This window comes from Apodemus sylvaticus, chromosome 10 (genome assembly GCF_947179515.1).
Source record: "Apodemus sylvaticus chromosome 10, mApoSyl1.1, whole genome shotgun sequence".
Taxonomy (NCBI): domain Eukaryota; kingdom Metazoa; phylum Chordata; class Mammalia; order Rodentia; family Muridae; genus Apodemus; species Apodemus sylvaticus.
The window spans coordinates 16,237,349-16,256,157 of record NC_067481.1 but is presented as its reverse complement, the minus strand read 5'-3'; the positions used below and the strand labels follow the sequence as shown (position 1 = coordinate 16,256,157).

The 18,809-nt window shown below is 43.9% G+C and overlaps 1 protein-coding gene across 10 annotated transcripts in view; it reads right to left on the bottom strand.

Annotated features, from left to right (window-relative positions):
* Pecam1 (platelet and endothelial cell adhesion molecule 1) overlaps nt 1-17,292 on the bottom strand; it is a 97,143-nt gene extending 79,851 nt beyond the window's left edge. For 4 of the 10 annotated variants that reach the window (XM_052196386.1, XM_052196387.1, XM_052196388.1 and 1 more), the window contains exon 1: nt 17,121-17,292. The gene's annotated coding sequence lies outside the window, so the exon portion shown is untranslated. The remainder of the gene's footprint in view (nt 1-17,120) is intronic. The other 6 variants (XM_052196391.1, XM_052196395.1, XM_052196390.1 and 3 more) reach the window with 2 other exon arrangements.
* Between the last annotated feature and the right edge of the window lie 1,517 nt (nt 17,293-18,809).

Below are 18,809 nucleotides of genomic sequence, written 5' to 3'. Positions count from 1 at the left end.
CCAGCAACCACATGGTGGCTCACAGCCATCTGTAATGAGATCTAACGCCCTCTTCTGGTGTGTCTGAAGACAGCTACAGCGAACCTTCATATAATAAATAAATAAATATTTAAAAAGAAAGACTTTTTTAATTAAAATAAATGGACTAGTTGAAATAGCTAAGAGGGCCAGGCTTGGTGATGCACACCTTTAATTCTAGCACTTAGGAGGTAGAGGCAGGTGGATCTCTGTGAGTTCAAGACCAGCCTAGTCTATGGAGAAGACCCTGTCTCAAAACCAAAACAAAACAAAGCAGAAAGAGCAAGAGATAGCTGGGAGGTTTGAGGCTCTTGCCAACCAAAGATGTCACCCTGGTGTCCTGAATTCCCAGAATCCCACCTAAGGGTGGAAAGGGGAATAAAAGGAGAATACAGGATCTGACCTCATCTCCCACTGTGACACATGCTTACACACACACACACACACACACACACACACTACAACACATGAGTGCTCACAGCAAGGAGATTTCAATTTCAGATTTCTTGAGAAAGTAAATGCTCCTCAGTGGGTAACTGACTAATAAACTATAAAATAAATTTATTTTTAGCCTCGTGTGTGCACATGGCATTCAGGCATATGAAAGCCACATCTATGTGGGAGGTCGAGGACAACTTTGTGGAGATAATTCTCTCCTTCCTCCTTCACATGCATTGTGGGAATCAATTCCAGTTGTCAGGTTTCCACAGAAAGCATTTCCACTCCCAAGCCATCTCATGGGACCTTATGCCTGGTTATTGCCTGGTTTCCTAGTACACGAATCTACACAGGTAACAAAGCTACACAGAATTTCACCCACATGCAGACACAAAGAACACACGTAACACCAGGAAAAGTCAGATCTCTGGATAGAGCCCACGGGATTGCCCCCCTTATGGTGTTTAAGACGGGGTATTACGTGGGGCCAGCTGGTGTTGAGTTCATGTCAATCTTCCTCCTTCTGCCTCTGCAAGCCTGTGCTACCAGGATCGCCCATACTGAATATTACAGTTGAGGAAACAGGACAAAGGGTTAGTCCCCTTATCCTGTTTACTGAATGTAAACATGAATATTTTATTGGCTCTGCTTAAAATATCTTCTTTTTAAAGGGGAAGGAGGCAGTCTCCTGTCCTTGGAGGATGTAAGGGCTGAGGGCAGTGTGGCTGGGGTATCATGGCATCTGGGGACTCCCATGACCTTCAGCTCTGTAGGACTTTGTGAGACCCTTCAAGCTGTGGAGTGTAGTACGGACGCCCCCTGCTTCCGCTGGTCCCTAAGCACTCAGAGGAACATCCTCTGAGCCAGAAGAAGGACTAGCATTGTCCCACTACTCCTCAGGACCTGGTGATGTAAGTGGCCAGTGACCGCCATGCTAGCAGAGTGTTGAAATATCCTAACTAAGGGGCTTCCTTCATTGTCTTTGGGATCCTCTTAGTTCTTGCCCTGTGACCTTTTGTCCCCAAATCTGGCATAGGTATATGAAGAACTCATCTGCAGGTTTAATTGGAGAACAGATTCCTACCGAGGTCCCCCAAGCCGGTAACACCCATACTGAGCCTTTGACCACACAAAGGGCCTTGACATTTCTACCTGAGAACTGTAGATCCATTTTTAACCCCCTGACTCCAGAGGCCCCTGAAGGAAGGAGAAGGCTGGGCCACTGAGGCTGTATTGTTCTGTGCCAGCATTGTTCAGGTCCTCGCTGACCCAGAAGGTCCCTGGAGCCCAGGGGAATACAGCCTGATTGTTTTTCCCAAGCCCTGGTCCTTCAGGTGTGAGTGGCAGCCCTGAGGCCACGTAGGTTACTGTGGCATTTCTGCAGCAGGAAAGAGGAAGGAACTGTGACCTGCGCTGCTGTGGCATCAACAATGTGTCCCCAGCAGCAGCAGCAGGGACAGCGGAAGAGAGCTCTGTTTCCATAGTGATAAATCACTGGGAAGGGAGCTAGCTCCAGGATTTTTCCCTTCTCTGGGTTCCCTGCAAACCCACTCCAGGCGCCAGGGTGGTTGGAGGCTTGGGACACTAAGGCCTGTGTCTGGGTCTACAGAAATGCAAGTCCAACATGGCCTGGCATGGGGGCACCTACAACCCCCAGAATTCCTGACACTGAGGCAGGAGAATTACCTGCTGTGGACTGGGCCGCATAAGGAGTTCCAGTCCAGCCAGAACTACAAAGAGCAAGAAAGACCTTGTCTCATAACAACAAAAAGCAGGTGGGATGGCTCAGCAGATAAAGAGTTGCTGCAGCTAAGTCTGATGACCTGAGTTCAATTCCTGGTACCCACATGGTGGAAGGTGGGAAGGAGAGACCCAATGCTAGCAGGCTGTCCTGACCACACCAGGATGTCCACTATGTCATACATGCCTCTACACTCACTGACTGACAGACAGACAGACAGATGCACACATGGACACATGTTTTGGTTTTTTGGTTTGGTTTTTTTTTTTTTCCAGGCAGGGTTTCACTACGAAGCTCTAGCTATCCTGGAACTCACTCTGTAGGTCGGGCCAGCCTCAAACTCATAGAGATCGACCTGGCTTTCCCTCCCAAGTGCTGGGATTAAAGGCAAACACCACCACTGCCCAGCCAACACAGAATTTTTAATGCCAAAAAAGAAAGAAAAAGGACCTATCCCAACCCTCTCTCTCTCTTTGATTTGTTTTATTTTTGAGGCAGGGTTTCACTGGCTGTCCTGGAACTCATCAGGTTGGCCTCCATCTCACAGAGCTCTGCCTGCCTCTTCCTCTTCACAAGCCACAGTGATGGGATTGAAAGTGTGCACCACCATGGCCAACCTCTGCTGTTGTTGCTTTAAAGCAGAAGTCACGGGTCTGAGAGATGCTTCGGCTGGCTGGTAGAGGTGTGAGCCGGGTAACCTGCGTTCCACCCCAGAATCCGACTAATGGTGGAAACTGAGAACCAGTTCTGCTAAGCTGCCCGCTGGTCTCTACACGTGCACCGTGGCACCTGCGCCTGTCTACACGCTCCATGCACGCACACACAGGACGATAACTTAAAAAGATAACTCAATAGCCTGAGTCAGCTGTGTGTGGTGGTGCATGTTCATAATCCTCCCACGTGAGAGGCTGAGGCAGGAGGGTTGGAGAGATGGCTTAGCAGCTAAGAACGCTTCTGCTCTCCCAGAGGGGCCTGAGTTTGTGACTCCACAGGACACCTGGCATGCACATGCTTCTGTGGACATACATGCAGGCAAAATGACACACAAGCCAGGTGTGCACGCCTTTGATCCCAGCACTTGGGAGGCAGAGACAGGCAGATTTCTGAGTTTGGTTCAAGGCCAGCCTGGTCTATAGAGTGAGTTCCAGGACAGCCAGGACTATACAGAGAAACCCTGTCTTGAAAAACCAAACCAAAACAAAAATGACATACAGATTAAGTAGGTGCATAAATATCAAATGAGCAGGGGCCATCTTTATGGGCACCCCTAATCAAAATGCTTTGGCTTTTCTTTTCTCTTTTGAGATACGGGTTCTCTGTGTAGTCCTGTCTGTCCTGGAGCTTGCTGTACAGACCAGGCTGCCGTGCCTTGACTCTTAATGGCTGTTAGGAAAGGTATCCCAGCGTTGGTTATGCTCTGACCCCTGAGCACAGTCCTAGGCATATTATCCCTAATATTTCCTTTGGATATACATTCCTTTATGATTAGTGCAGACAACAAAGGACCAGCATTTTGTCTGAGTAGCATGAGGTGGGCTCACAAGGCCCTTCTGAATGTCTTCCATCCCCTCCCTTTTAGCCCCCCCTGCCTGGAACTGGAAGAGACCCCGCCTGGCCCCATCTGTGGAACACCAAGAGATCGAAATAACCACCCACGCGCAACCCAGAGGCCAACAGGCAAACCTCACCCAGGGCAACTTTCTCCCTGGCCTCACTTGAAAATGAAATAAAATTCCACATGTAAATGATTTAGCACTAACTAAATTGTGCAACAGCCAGTTCTCACCTCTTAAGAATAGTTATCTGGGGCTGGGTGGTGGTGGTGCACTCCTTTAATCCCAGCACTTGGGAGGCAGAGGCAGGCGGATTTCTGAGTTCGAGGCCAGCCTGGTCTACAGAGTGAGTTCCAAGACAGCCAAGGCTATACAGAGAAACCCTGTCTTGCAAACAAACAAACAAACAAAAAGAATAGTTATCTGGGGCTGGAGAGATTGCTTAGCGGTTGAGAGCACTGGCTGCTCTTCTGGAGGTCCTACGTTCAAATCCCAGCAACCACATGGTGGCTCATGACCATCCATAATGAGATCTGACACCCTCTTCTGGTGTGTCTGAAGACAGCTACAGTGTACTTACATGTAATAATAAATTTATCTTTTTTGGGGGGGGTGGCTTTTTTGTTTTTTTGAGACAGGGTTTCTCTGTGTAGCCCTGGCTGTCCTGGAACTCACTCTGTAGACCAGACTGGCCTCGAAGTCAGAAATCCACCTGCCTCTGCCTCCCAAGTGCTGGGATTAAAGGCATGAGCCACCACTGTCCGGCAAATAAATAAATCTTTAAAAAAAAAAGAATAGTTATCTCTGCTGAGTATGGTGATGCTCTGGAGGAAGAGGCAGGGGGATCTCTGTGAGTTCTAGTCAGCCTGCTCTACAGAGTGAGTTCCAGGACAGCCAGAGCCACACAGAGAAGCACTGTCTCAAAAACAAACAAACAAACAAACAAACAAATCAACCTCCCCCCCCCAAAAAAAACCCCTATAAACCAAAGCAAACCTACGAACATAATAAACCAAAAGAAACCTGGGCTTGGGGAGCGGTGGCAAATGAACAAGAAAGAACTTTTGGGATGATGGAAAGTTTCTGAGACTGAATTGGGGTGCTGGTTGTACACTGCATATATTTACAACATATAGAGTCCTTAGACTTAGTAAAAGTAGAGGATGCCCAGCTACACTTGAATTTCAGATAACAAGATGTAGTTTTAAGCTACAGCTGTAGACACAGGGCTGTGATCCAAGCTACTGCAGCGGCTGACACAGGAAAAGCCCAACTCCGGGGCTGATGGGCCACAGAGTCCAAAGCAATCGGAGGTAACGTCAAAATCAAAATGGGGATTGTGGTATAGTAGCGTGGAACTTGCCTGGCATTTTGAGGCTCTAGGCTCAATCTTCAGTTTTGGATGGTGGGAGAAAGAAAATATTTTTATAAGTGTACCCCAGAATAGGAAGGAAACTCAGCTCTGGAGAGCTGGCTGGGTGGTTAAGAGTGCTTGCTGCTTTCTATCTGTTCCCAGAACCTACATGCGGCACCTATAATTCCGATTCCAGGGCATCCAACACCCTCTTCTGGCCCCCACGGCACTTGTATGCATGTGGTGCACTTACAGGCACTACACATTAAAACAAAGACGCAAGCTTTAAAACAAAACAAAACAAAACAAAAACCAGACAAAATACAAGCCAGGTGGATCAGGTGAGTCTGAGGACAGCTTTGTTAGCATTAGAAGCTGTCTTACAGTAAGCCTCGGAATCCAGCGATGACGTCATCCCTAGACGACAAGAACACACTTGCGTCTGTTGCCATGGCAACCGCTACAAACTCCTGGCGTTTACCTCACCTGTGCGCATCATTACCTGGCATTTACATCACGGCCCGAATAAAAGACAGAGACCCAACCTCTTGCCTTCTTTTCTTTTTTCATCTTTCTTCTCTTCTTCACTATTCCCCACCCCACCCCCTAAACACATCTAGTTTTTTTTTTTTTTTTTTTTTTTAAATCTCTTCTAGTGGGACTGTGCTGGTCTGGAGTGATCTGTCCAGAAATGAGCCGCCTTCTAACTAACAAGCTTGGTCTGCAGAGTGAGTTCTAGGATAACCAAAGCTACACAGAGAAGCCCTGTCTTGAAAAGAAAGAAAGAAAGAAAGAAAGAAAGAAAGAAAGAAAGAAAGAAAGAAAGAAAGAAAGAAAGAAAGAAAGAAAGAAAGAAAGAAAGAAAGAAAGGAAGGAAGGAAGGAAGGAAGGAAGAAAGAAAGGGGGAAGGAGGGAGGGAGAAAGAGGTGGAAGAAGGAAAGGAGGGAGGGAGGGAGGAGGGAAGGAAGGAAGGTAGACAGAGTTGGGCACGGTGGTACAGGACCTAATCCTAGCACTCCGGGGGCAGAGGCAAGTGCACCTTTGTGAGTTCAAAGCCAGTGTGGCTTACACAACGATCTCCAGGCCTCCAGACCTCCAAAGTCTTTCTGTGTAGCCTAGGTTGGTCTCGAATTCTGGATCCTCTCATATCTATCCTACAAATGCTGGGGATAGATATGAGAGGATCTACTACTATGCCAATGACATTTTGGATAAAATCTTCTAATAATGAGGTTTATGAAATAAAGATCATACAGGAGTTATCGATGAAGAAAGAGGTAACAAAGACCTCAGCTTGCTCCAAATTCTAGAGTAATTTTAAAGTAGCTGACAATCAGGAACCTGCTCTATGTGGCGGTCTTCACATACATTCTGGGTACTTTTCAGCCCAGGACTAAATAGCTTTAGCTTATCCCCCTCCCCCCCCCCATCCTTCCAAGTAACTCCAGAAAAGAAAAAGTCAAATCAAGACAATACAAGGCAAAGGTGAACGGAGTGGTTCCATCCCTGAACTTTAAAAATTACAGAAATTTGACAATGGTGCCATCTAATGGAAATTAGAAAAATTGAACACATAGCCAAGCCCTCCCCTAAATCTGAAACATTTCTTTACAGCTATGAACTGCACTTTAGCAGGTTGTGATAGCATTAGCCTGTGTTTTGAGCTCTTTAGGAGGCTAAGACATAAGGACAAAAAAAATTCAAGTCCTGCCTTGCACATTGGGATGTTTGTCTAGTGTGTTATAAGGCCCTAAATTCAACCCCAGTCTGTCTGTCTGTCTGTCTGTCTCTCTCTCTCTCTCTTTCTCTCTCATACAGAGTTGTGCATGCACGCATACACATGCCATAGCTTATTTTAAATACTTCTCTATTTTTTTGACACATTTAGTTCTTTTCAGGGTTTTGGTTTTCTTATGGGGGGGGTTGTTTTTGTGATTATTTTACTTTATCTTAGACAGGGTCTCATGTGACTCAGGGTAGTCTCAAACTTGTTATGCCACTGAAGCGGGTCTTGAACTCCTGATACTTCTGCCTCTATTTCCTGACAGCTAGGGCACAGGGAGGTCCCGCTCTGGTTAGATATGGTCTAATTTTTTTGAGATATGGTCTTGTGTAGCCCAGGCTGGTCTCAAACTCGCTATGTAACGGAAGATGGCCTTGAACTTCTGGCCCTCTTGCCTCTACACCCCTAGTGTGCATCGTCGCACATGACTTTTTACAGTGGTAGAGGTTGAGCCTGGGGATTCATGCTTGCTAGGCGAGCACTCTGCCAGCTGAGATGCAGCTCTCGGGTCCTTCACCCTCTTAGAGTCTGAGGTTTTTGCTATGTGGTGTAGGCACATCTCATACTCACGTTGTAGCCCTGGCTGGCCTCAAATTCACAGTTTATTGATAATTATAGGTTTGTATACCACATCTGGCACTTCTTTTCTTTAAAGTGATTTCAAAATAACTCATTAAGCATAGGTTTCTTTAGGAAATTATGCAAATATTCTAAAATTAGATTGTAATGACACTTGTGTAGCTTTAATTAGATAGATCTTATGGGTTTTGTTTGCTTTGCTTTTGTTTTTCAAGACCGGGTTTTACTGTGCAGCTGTGGCTGACCCTGAGCTCACAGACACCTGCCTGGCTCTACCTCCCAAGTACTGCTGGGATTAAAGGTGTGTTCTCTATTCTTTCTTTCTCTCTCTCTCTCTCTCTCTCTCTCTCTCTCTCTCTCTCTCTCTCTCTCTCTCTCTCTCTCCCCCTCACTCTCCAGTGCCTCACATAGCCCAGGCTGGCTCAAACTCACTTTGTAGCCAAGGGTGATTTTGATACTCTGATTCCCCTACCTCCATCTCCTGAGTGCTGAGAGATCCCCCTACCTCTGTCTCCTGAGTGCTGAGAGATCCCCCTACCTCCGTCTCCTGAGTGCTGAGATTATAAGCATGTACCCACATGACTGTTCTACGCAGTTAAGACATTAAACTTGGGCTTTGCACATGATAGGCAAGCTCTTTGCCAATTTGGCTACATCTCCAGTGTCTAGACCACTAATTGGCTGTTGAATCTGATGCTGTCAGAGTCTGCTTGGTCCAGGTTGGAGGTTGGGCTGAGGACAGGTGGCCTTGTCCTAAGGAGAAGGCCACACACATCACTGGAACAAAAGCCAGCTCTTTTTTTTGTTGTTGTTTTTTTTTTGTTTGTTTGTTTGTTTTTTCTATTTGGTTTTTTAGAGACAGGGTTTTTCAATATAGCCCTGACTGTCCTCGAACTCACTCTGTAGACCAGGCTGGCTTTGAACTCAGAAATCCACCTGCTTCTGCCTCCCAGAGTGCTGGGATTACAGGCGTGTGTTGCCATGCTGCCCAGGAGACGGACCTCAAACAGCTGGCTGTGAACTCTGCAGGTGTGACGTCTCCATCCTCTGATGATGTAATTAAAGATGCGAATCACTCATCTCTGAAAGTGTTTTCCTGATAAGCATTTTTTCTTGTTTCAAAAAGATTTATTTACTTTTATTTTACATGTATTGGTGTTTTGCCTGCATCTGTGTTTGTGTCACGTGCATGCAGAGCCTATGAAGGCCAGAAGAGGGCGTGAGAGTCCCTGGATTTGGAGTTATGGGTGTTATGTGAGTGCTAGGAATTGACTCTAGGTCCTTTTGAAGAGCAGTCAATGCCTTTATCCATTGAGGCATCTCCCCATTTAAACATTAAGGCCATCATTTTTCTTGATGCCTGAAGCACGGCCCCCAAAGTCGGGTCCTCTCACCTTCATGGTCTTGTCCTGTAGCTCCCCACATCTCCCCAAGAAGCCCTGCTGCCATCAGGATCATCCAGCCAATATCATGGAAAACCAGATGCTTAAAGGACAGTTTAAGAACACAATCAGCAATATGGCACCACCAGAGCCCAGCTATCCTGCTACAGCAAGCCCTAGATATCCTAATAAAAATGAAGTACGAGAAGATGATCTTAAATTTCAACTTATAAAGATGATAGAGGCCTTTAAAGAGGCGGTGAATACATTCCTTAAAGAAATGCAGGAAAATACACTTAAATAGGTAGAGGCATTAAAAGAGGAAGCAAATACATATAAAGAAATACAGGAAAATACAAACAGGTGAAGGATATAAATAAAACTCTCCAAGACCTTAAAATGGAGATAGAAGCAATAGAGAAAATAAATGGAAGCAATCCTGGAAATGGAAAACCTAGAAAAGAGAACAGAAACTATAGACACAAGCATCACCAACAGAATACAAGAGACAGAAGAGAGAATCTCATGTGCAGAGGATACCATAGAAGAAACTGATATATCAGTCAAAGCAAATGCAAAATTTTAAAAGTTCATGACACAAAATATCCAGGAAATTTGGGACACCATGAAATGACCAAACCTAAGAATAACAGGAATAGAAGGAGAAGATTCCCAGCTCAATGGCCCAGAAAACATCATCAACAAGAAAATTTCCTAACCTAATGAAAGAAATGCCTATAAAAGTATATGAAGTGTACAGAACACCAAACAGAGTGGACCAGAAAAGAAAATCCTCCCGCCACATAAAAATCAAAATATTAAATGTACAGAACAAAGAAAGAATATTAAAAGCTAAAAGGAAAAGGCCAACTAACAAATAAAAGCAGACCTATCAGATTTACATCCTACTTCTCAACAAAGACTCTAAAAGCTAGAAGGGCCAGGGAAGATGTCTTGCAGATACTAAGTGACACAGATGTCAACCCAACTATTATACCAGCAAAACTTGCAATCACCATAGATGAAGAAACTAAGATATATCATGACAAAACCAGACTCAAACAATATCTTCCTACTAATCCGGCCCTATAAATGATACTAGAAGGAAAACTCAAACACAAGGAAGGTAATTACACCCAAGAAAACATAAGAAATTAATCATCTCACAGCAAAACCTAAAGAAGAGAAACACACACACACACACACTACTACTACTACTACTACTACTACTACTACTGTTACTACTACTACTATTACTATTACCACCACAACCACTGCTGCCAATATCAAAATAACAGGAACTAAGAATCATTGGTTATTAATATCTCTCAACATTAATGGACTCAATTCCCTAATAAAAAGACACGGTCTAAGAGAATGGATATGTAAATAGAATCCATCCTTCTGCTGAATACAAGAAACACATCTCAGTAACAAAGATAAATATTATCTCAGAGAAAAGTGCTGGAAAAAGGTTTTCCAAGCAAATGGACCCAAGAAACAAGCTGGAGTAGCTGTTCTAATATCTAATAAAATATACTTTCAACCAAAAGTAATCAAAAGAGACAAGTAAGGACACTTCATACTCCTCAAAGGAAAAATCCTCCAAGATGACATCTCAATTCTGACCATCTATGCCTCAGTACTAAAGCTTAAATCACACATTGAACCCCACACATTAATATGGGAGACCTCAACACCCCACTCTCACCAAAGGACAGGTCATTGAGGCAGAAAATAAACAGAGAAATAATGAAATTTGCAGAGATTATGATTCAAATGGACCTAACAGATATCTATAGAACATTTCACCCAAACACAAAAGAATATACCTTCTTACCACCTCACAGTATCTTCTCCAAAATTGGCCATATAAGCAGTCACAAAGCCGGGCGGTGGTGGCACACGCCTGTAATCCCAGCACTCTGGGAGGCAGAGGCAGGTGGATTTCTGAGTTCGAGGCCAGCCTGGTCTACAGAGTGAGGTCCAGGACAGCCAGGGGCCAGGGCTATATAGAGAAACCCTGTCTCAAAAAAACAAAAACAAAAAAAAAGTTGGAGAATTCTCATTCTAACAAATTAAAAGCACATCTGAAAGCTCTAGGAAAAAATAAGCAAGCACACCCGAAAGGAGTAGATGGCAGGAGATAATGAAACTGAGGCCCAAAATTGTTCAGTTAGGAACAAAAGAACAGGGCTGGAGAGGTGGCTCAGTAGTTAAGAGCTGACTGCTTTTCCAAAGGTCCGGAGTTCAAATCCCAGCACCCACATGGTGGCTCACAACCATCTGTAAAGGGATCTGATGCCCTCTTCTGGAGTGTCTGAAGACATCTACAGTGTACTTACATATAATAAATAAATCTTTGGGCCTGAGTGAGCAAGGTTAACCAGAGCAAGCAGGGCTGACTGGAGCGAGTAGGGTTGACCTGTGCGAGCAAAGGTGCTAAATTCAATTCCCAGCAATCACATGAAGGCTCACAACCATCTGTATAGCTACAGTGTACTCATATACATAAAATAAATCTTTTAAAAGAAAAGAAAGAAACAAAAGAACAATACAAAGAATCAATAAAACCAAGAGCTGGTTCTTTGAGAAAATCAACAAGGTAGACAAAACGCTTAGTCACACTAAAAGGCAGAGAGACAGTACCCAATTAAGACAATCAGAAATAAAAAGGGAAACAAAGCAACAGACACTGAGGAAATTCAAAGAATCACTAGGTCTTACTTCAAAAGCCTGTAGTTCACAAAACTGGCAAAACTAATAGAAATGGATGATTTTGTAGACAGATAATAATCACCAAAGTTAAATCAAGATTGGGTAAACTAAACAGTCCTATAACCCCTAAGGAAATAGATGCAGTCATTAAAAGTCTCCCAACCAAAAAAAAAAAGGCCAAGGCCAGATAGTTTTAGTGAAGAATTCTGCCAGTCTTTCTTTTTCTTTCTTTCTTTCTTTCTTTCTTTCTTTCTTTCTTTCTTTCTTTCTTTCTTTCTTTCTTTCTTTCTTTCTTTCTTTCTTTCTTTCCTTCTTTCTTTTTTTTGATTTGGTTTTTTTTGTTTGTTTGTTTGTTTGACAGGGTTTCTCTGTATAGCCCTGGCTGTCCTGGAACTCACTCTGTAGACCAGGCTGGCCTTGAACTCAGAAATCCGCCTGCCTCTGCCTCCCAGAGTGCTGGGATTACAGGCGTGTGCCACCACTGCCCGGCTCTGCCAGTCTTTCAAAAAAGAGCTAATACCAATACTGCTCAAACTATTCCACAAATAAAAACAGAAGGAACATTGTTAAACTCATTCTATGAGGCCAGAGTTACCCTAACCACACAAAGACTTAACAAAGAAAGAGAATTTCAGACCAATTCCCTTATGGACATTCATGCAAAAACTCAACAAAATACTTGCAAACCAACCCAAGAACGCATCAAAGACATCATGCACCATGATCAAGTAGGCTTCATCTAAGGGATACAAGGATGGTTCAATATACAAAAAAAAAAACCCCATCAATGTAAATAAACTGAAAGAAAAAACCCACATAATCATCTAATTAGGTGCTGAAAAAAGCCTTTGACCAAATCTAAAACTATTTCAAAATCTTGGAGAGATCAGGGATACACGGTGCATACCCAAACACAATAAAGGCAATAGACAAAAAGTCAATAGCCAATATCAAATTAAAGGGAGAGAAAGCAATTCTACTAAATCAGGGATAGGATGAGGCTGTCTACTCTTTCCCCATCTCTTCAATATAGTGATAGCTAGAGCGATACGACAAGTAAAGGAGATCAAGGGAATCCTAATTGAAAAGGAAGAAGCCTGGCCGGAGTGATGGCTCAGCGGTTAAGAGCACTGACTGCTCTTCCAGAGGTCCTGAGTTCAAATCCCAGCAACCACATGGTGGCTCACAACCATCTGTAAAGGGATCTGATGCCCTCTTCTGGAGTGTCTGAAGACAGCTGCAGTGTACTCACATAAGTAAAATAAATAAAATAAATCCTTTAAAAAAAAGAAAGAAAAGGAAGAAGTCAAAGTATTGCTTTTCGCAGATGATATAATTGTAAACATAAGTGACTCCCAAAATTCTACTAGAGAACTTCTACAGTTGACAAATACCTCAAAGAAATCAGTAGTCTTCCTTATACAAATGATAAATGGGCTGAGACAATGGCCACAAATAATATAAAATATCTTGGTTTAACTCTAACCAAAGAAGTGAAAGACATGTATGACAAGAAAGAAATTGAGAAAGATATCAGAAGATAGAAAGATCTCCCATGATTATGGATTGGTGTGATTAACATAGTGAAAATTGACCATCTTACCAAAAGCAACCCACAGATTCAACAAAATTCCCATCAAAAGTCCAACAGTGAACTGACAGACATTGAAAGACATTGAAAGAACAATTCTCAGCTTCATATGAAAACAAAAACAAAAAACCCCAAAAAGTCAGGATAGCTAAAATAATCCTGAACTATTAAAGAACTTCTGGAGGTATCACTATCCCTGACTTCAAGCTGTACTACAGAGCAATAGTAATAAAAACTGCATGGTATTGGTATAGAAACAGACAGGTTGATCAATAGCATCAAATTGAAGACCAAGAAATTAACCCACACACATACAGACATCTGATTTTCAGCAAAGAAGCCAAAACCATCAATGGAAAAGGGAGAAAAAGTAGGGAGAATTAGTGTGTGTGTGTGTGGGGGGGGAGCTCCCCTGTCTCAAAGGAGAAGGGGAGGGAGGAATGGAGGGAGGATCAGTGTGAGGGGGGCTGAAAGGAGAAGGGGGCTGATATTGGGATGTAAAGTGAATAAATAAATTTAAAAAAATTGTTTAAAAAATATTTGATGCCGGGCAGTGGTGGCACCTGCCTTTAATCCCAGCACTTGGGAGGCAGAGGCAGGTGGATTTCTGAGTTCGAGGCCAGCCTGGCCTACAGAGTGAGTTCCAACCAGTCAGGGCTATACAGAGAAACCCTGTCTTGAAAAAACCAAAAGAATAAAAAAATTAAAAAATGGGGCTGGAGAGATGGCTCAGAGGTTAAGGGCACTGACTGCTCTTCCAGAGGTCCTAAATTCAAATCCCAACAACCACATGGTGGCTCCCAACCATCTGTAATGAGATCTGATGCCCTCTTCTGGTGTGTCTGAAGACAGCTACAGTTTACTTATATATAATAAATAAATAAAATCTTTAAAAAAATTTTAAAAATAATTTAAAAAATTATTTGATGGGCCTGGAGAGCTGGCTCAGTGTCACGTATATGTACTGTTCTTTGACAGGGTTTAGAGTTGGATTCCCAGAATACACTCTGAGAGGCTCTAACTGTCTATAACACAGGCTTCAAAGGTCCTGGCTTATATGTGTAGCCATACACCACATCCATACATGAATGAATGAATGAATGAATGAATGAATGAATAAATAAATAACTTTTTGGGGGGGGTTGGGTTTTTTTGTTTTTTGTTGTTGTTTTGTTGTTTTTTGTTTTGTTGTTTTGTTGTTTTGTTGTTTTGTTGTTTTTTGTTGTTTTTTTCGAGACAGGGTTTCTCTGTATAGCCCTGGCTGTCCCGGAACTCACTCTGTAGACCAGGCTGGCCTCGAACTCAGAAATCCACCTGCCTCTGCCTCCCAAGTGCTGGGATTACAGACGTGCACCACCATCGCCTGGCATAACTTTTTAAACATTTCTTTATGTATAGTATGTGCCTGTGCACGTGGCAGCTCACAGAGACCAGAGAGGAAGTCAGATCCCTTGAAGCTGGAGTTAGAAGCAGTGTGAGCCTCCCAGCTGGATGCTGGGAATGGAACTGAGGTCCTGTGAAAGAGTAGAAAGTACTATCAGCTGCTGAGCCATCTCTCTGGCCCCTATTTTAAATTTTTGATATATATGTAGCTATATAGTTATATGTCTTTACTGCCTGTTAAGTAGTTCCCACAATGCTTCTGCAGAGTGACTAGAGACTTCCTGAAGATGGAATGAGGTCATTACTACAGGCCCGTCACAGTAGGCTGCCTCCTCTTATGCCCAATGGCTTGTCTGTCATATCTGTGTGACTCAGGACCACGAAGCTTAGAACTTGGCATGAGTTCTGGCCTAAGGGAATGTGTCAGGTCCAAGGATGAACCTCTCTTTTTCAAATCGATTCTTCATCTATTTATTACGCCATCTCCGACAAGCATCTGCCTTTTTGTGGGGCCCTGACTAAAGCACCCTAGCAATGTTTGTCAACAGCTGTGGGCGGTATTTTCCCTGATGCTATTCTGCGGTCTCTGGGGACATCGTCAGTCAGCAAACTTCCTTCTGGTTTCCAAACCTACTACGAATGCCCAGAAATGGCATTTTTTCATACAAAGTCCCAGGCCCAGCATTTCCCTCTGCCCAGTAAGACCGACTGGGTCAATCTGTGGGAAAGAGTCAAATGAAATTCTACCAGGTGTGGTGGCTCATGCCTTTAGCATTCAGGAGGCAGAGGCATGTGGATCTCTGTGAGTTCAAGACCAGCCTTGTCTACAGAGCGGGTTCACAGGTTCCAAGCCAGCCAGAGCTACACAGTGAGACTCAGTCTCAGAACAAACAAACAAACAAATAAGCAACAGCAGAACAGGGCTGGAGAGACAGCTCAGGGGTTCAGAGCACCAGATGCTTTTCTAGAAGTTTGATCCCCAGCACCCAAATGACAGTTTAAAACTGTTTATAACTGCAGTCCCAGGGGATCTTAAGGTACTAGGCATCCATATATACAGTACACAAATCTACATCCAGGCAGACCATGCATATATATAAAATAATAGAAAAAATCAAATAAATATATTTACATAGTGATATTTTCAAACTTCCCACTCTGTTTAGACTATAGATGAGGATCATCCCATTAAGAAAAAAAACCTCATAGAGTTTTTCAGTCAGACTTTCTCTTTTTTGTAATTTAAAGAATAGTTGATTGTGTGACTGTCTGAATTTTAGACAGGTTTTTGCTATGTAGCCCAGGCTGGCCAGGAGTTAGACTAGTCTTGAAATTCTGACTTTTTGCTTTACCTTTCTAGCACTGGAATTATAGGTCTTTGCCACTCTGCCTTAGTCGGGGTTTCTATTCCCGCACAAAACATCATGACCAAGAAGCAAGTTGGGGAGGAAAGGATTTATTCAGCTTTTACACTTCCACATTGCTGTCCATCACCAAAGGAAGTCAGGACAGGAACTCAAGCAGGTCAGGAAGCAGAAGCTGATGCAGAGGCCATGGAGGGATGTTCCTTACTGGCTTGCTTCCCCTGGCTTGCTCAGCTTGCTTTCTTTTTTTTCTTTCTTTCTTTCTTTCTTCCTTCCTTTCTTTCTTTGTTTTCTTTCCTTTCTTCCTTTCTTTGTTTTCTTTCCTTTCTTTGGGTTTTTTTTTTTTTTTTTTTTTTTGGATTTTTGTTTTTTTTCCGAGACAGGGTTTCTCTGTGTAGCCCTGGCTGTCCTGGAACTCACTCGGTAGACCAGGCTGGCCTCGAACTCAGAAATCCGCCTGCCTCTGCCTCCCAGAGTGCTGGGATTACAGGCGTGCGCCACCACCGCCCGGCTTCTTTCTTTCTTTTTTAAAGACAGGGTTTCTCTGTGTAGCCCTGGCTGCCCTGGAATTCACTCTGTAGACCAGGCTGGCCTTGAACTCAGAAATCTGCCTGCCTCTGCCTCCCAAGTGCTGGGATTAAAGGCGTGCACCACCACCACTGGCTTGCTTTCTTATAGAACCCAAGACCACCAGCCTAGGGAAGGCACCACCCACAAGGGGCCATCCCCCCTTGATCACTAATTGAGAAAATGCTCCACAGCTGAATCTCATGGGGCACTTCCTCAACTGAAGCTCCTCTCTCTGTGATAACTCCAACCTGTGTCAAGATGACACACAAAACCAGCCGGTACAATTGACCCCTTGTCAACTTGACACACAAACATATCACTATTAAGCCTCAACCCTTACTTTCTTATTCATCCCCAAGATCTAAATAACTTTAAAAGTCCCACAGTCTTTACATATCAAAAGTTCAATACCTTTAAAATATCCAATATCTTTTAAAATTCAAAGTCTTTTAAAAATTCAAAGTCTCTTAACTGTGGGCTCTACTAAAATACCTTCTTACTTCAAGAGTGAAAAATATCAGGGCACAGTCACAATCAAAAGCAAAATCAAACTCCAACCATCCAATGTCTGGGATCCGCTCACAATCTTCTAGGCTCCTCCAAGGGCCTGGGTCACTTCTCTAGCTCTGCCCTTTGTAGTACATACCTTTGTGGGGGGCACTTCCCCAACTGAAGCTCCTTGCTCTGTGATAACTCCAGCCTGTGTCATGTTGACACACAAAACCAGCCGCTACACACCCCACCTCATTCTGGCTTTGTTATCAAAAGGCAGGCACCAGGCCAGCAAGGAGACTCAACTGTGCAGTGCGCCTAGCACCTGGTGCTGGGGCCCCAGAACCTGCATGGCAGAAAGGGGAACTGAATCTTATAAGTTGTTCTCTGATCTCCACATGTATAATAATGTGGCATATGTACCCCAACACACACTAAAACTCACACCCACACCCACACCCACTAAAACTCATACACACACTCATACACACACACACACACTCATACACAAAATAAATTACAATGCAGAAAGCAGAATGTCTACTTTGAGATAGGGTCTTACTGTGTAGTCCTGGCTGTCCTGGAAATCTGTAAGTGACCAGGGAGGCCTTGAACTCAAAGAGATCCATCTGCCTCTGCTTCCTAAGTGCTGGAGTTAAAGGTCTGAGTCACCATGTTTGGCCTCTCTTCTTTTTTGAGACAGGGTCTTGCTGTGCAGCCTAAGCTAACCTGGAACTCAGCTTACTTGGAACATACAGTCATCCTCCTGCATCATCTTCTTACATTCTGGTATTGGAGACATGCTTTGTACCCATGGCTATGATATCCCTTTACCATCTTATTTTCTGTTGCTGTGATAAAAACATTGATCAAAATCAACTTAGGGGAGGAAAGGGGTCATCTATCTTACACCTCCAGGTGTATGCTGCGGCAGGAACCTGGAGGCTGGGCCTGAAGCCGGGCTATGTGCTGCTTGCTCTCTGGGGCTCATATCATGTTTTTCTTTTCTTAGATCACCCTGGATCATCTGCTCAGGGGTGACACCACCCACAGTCACTGAGCCTTCCTATATCAATCATTAACATTAATTAAGAAAATGTCACACAGACAAGCCCTTTTGTCAATCTGATGGAGAGAGAGAGATTCTCTCAGTTGAGGTTCCCTCCTTTCAAGGTGACTCTCATTTGTGTTAAGCTGATTTAAAACAAAACAAACAACAACAACCAAACAAACCCAAGCAGTCCATTTACCAGGTACAGCCAGATTCCTCCATTAGGATGCCAGCATTACATGAGTGTGGGTTGTATGTGACTCCAGCCGGCCCCCGTTAAGGTGGCCCTCAGGTTTCCTTGTGTGTCATGGAGATTAGGAAAAGAGGATACGTGCAAGACCAGACGCTGGAGAAGCAGGAGGGCGGCTGGAGGGTCCTGCAGAGCAGCCTGGTGCCGCTTACCTCAGAGGTGGCGTGAGGAACTGAAAGTGATTCTGCTGAGGCTCTGGTCTGAACACACCCACCCGAGAGTAGCGTACCAAAGGACTCTCTGAACCTGCCTCCGATTACCTTCAGGCCTTGTGTATAGAAGATGTATCTTATACATCTGGAACCTGTCACTCACCTCATAGGCAGCTAGCAAGTGTGTGCGTGCGTGTGTGTGTGTGTGTGTGTGTGTGTGGTGTAAGTGCTGATCCCATTGGGTGAGACTAAGAACACAATTCTTGAGCCAAATTTGAAGCAAGCAATGCTGGTTAAGATAATGAGCCCTGGCCAGGTCCATGCTCGGGATTCCTGGAGTTATGTCAGTCACCAAAGTACATTAATCGCAGGCTCGTAAAGAAAGGCAAA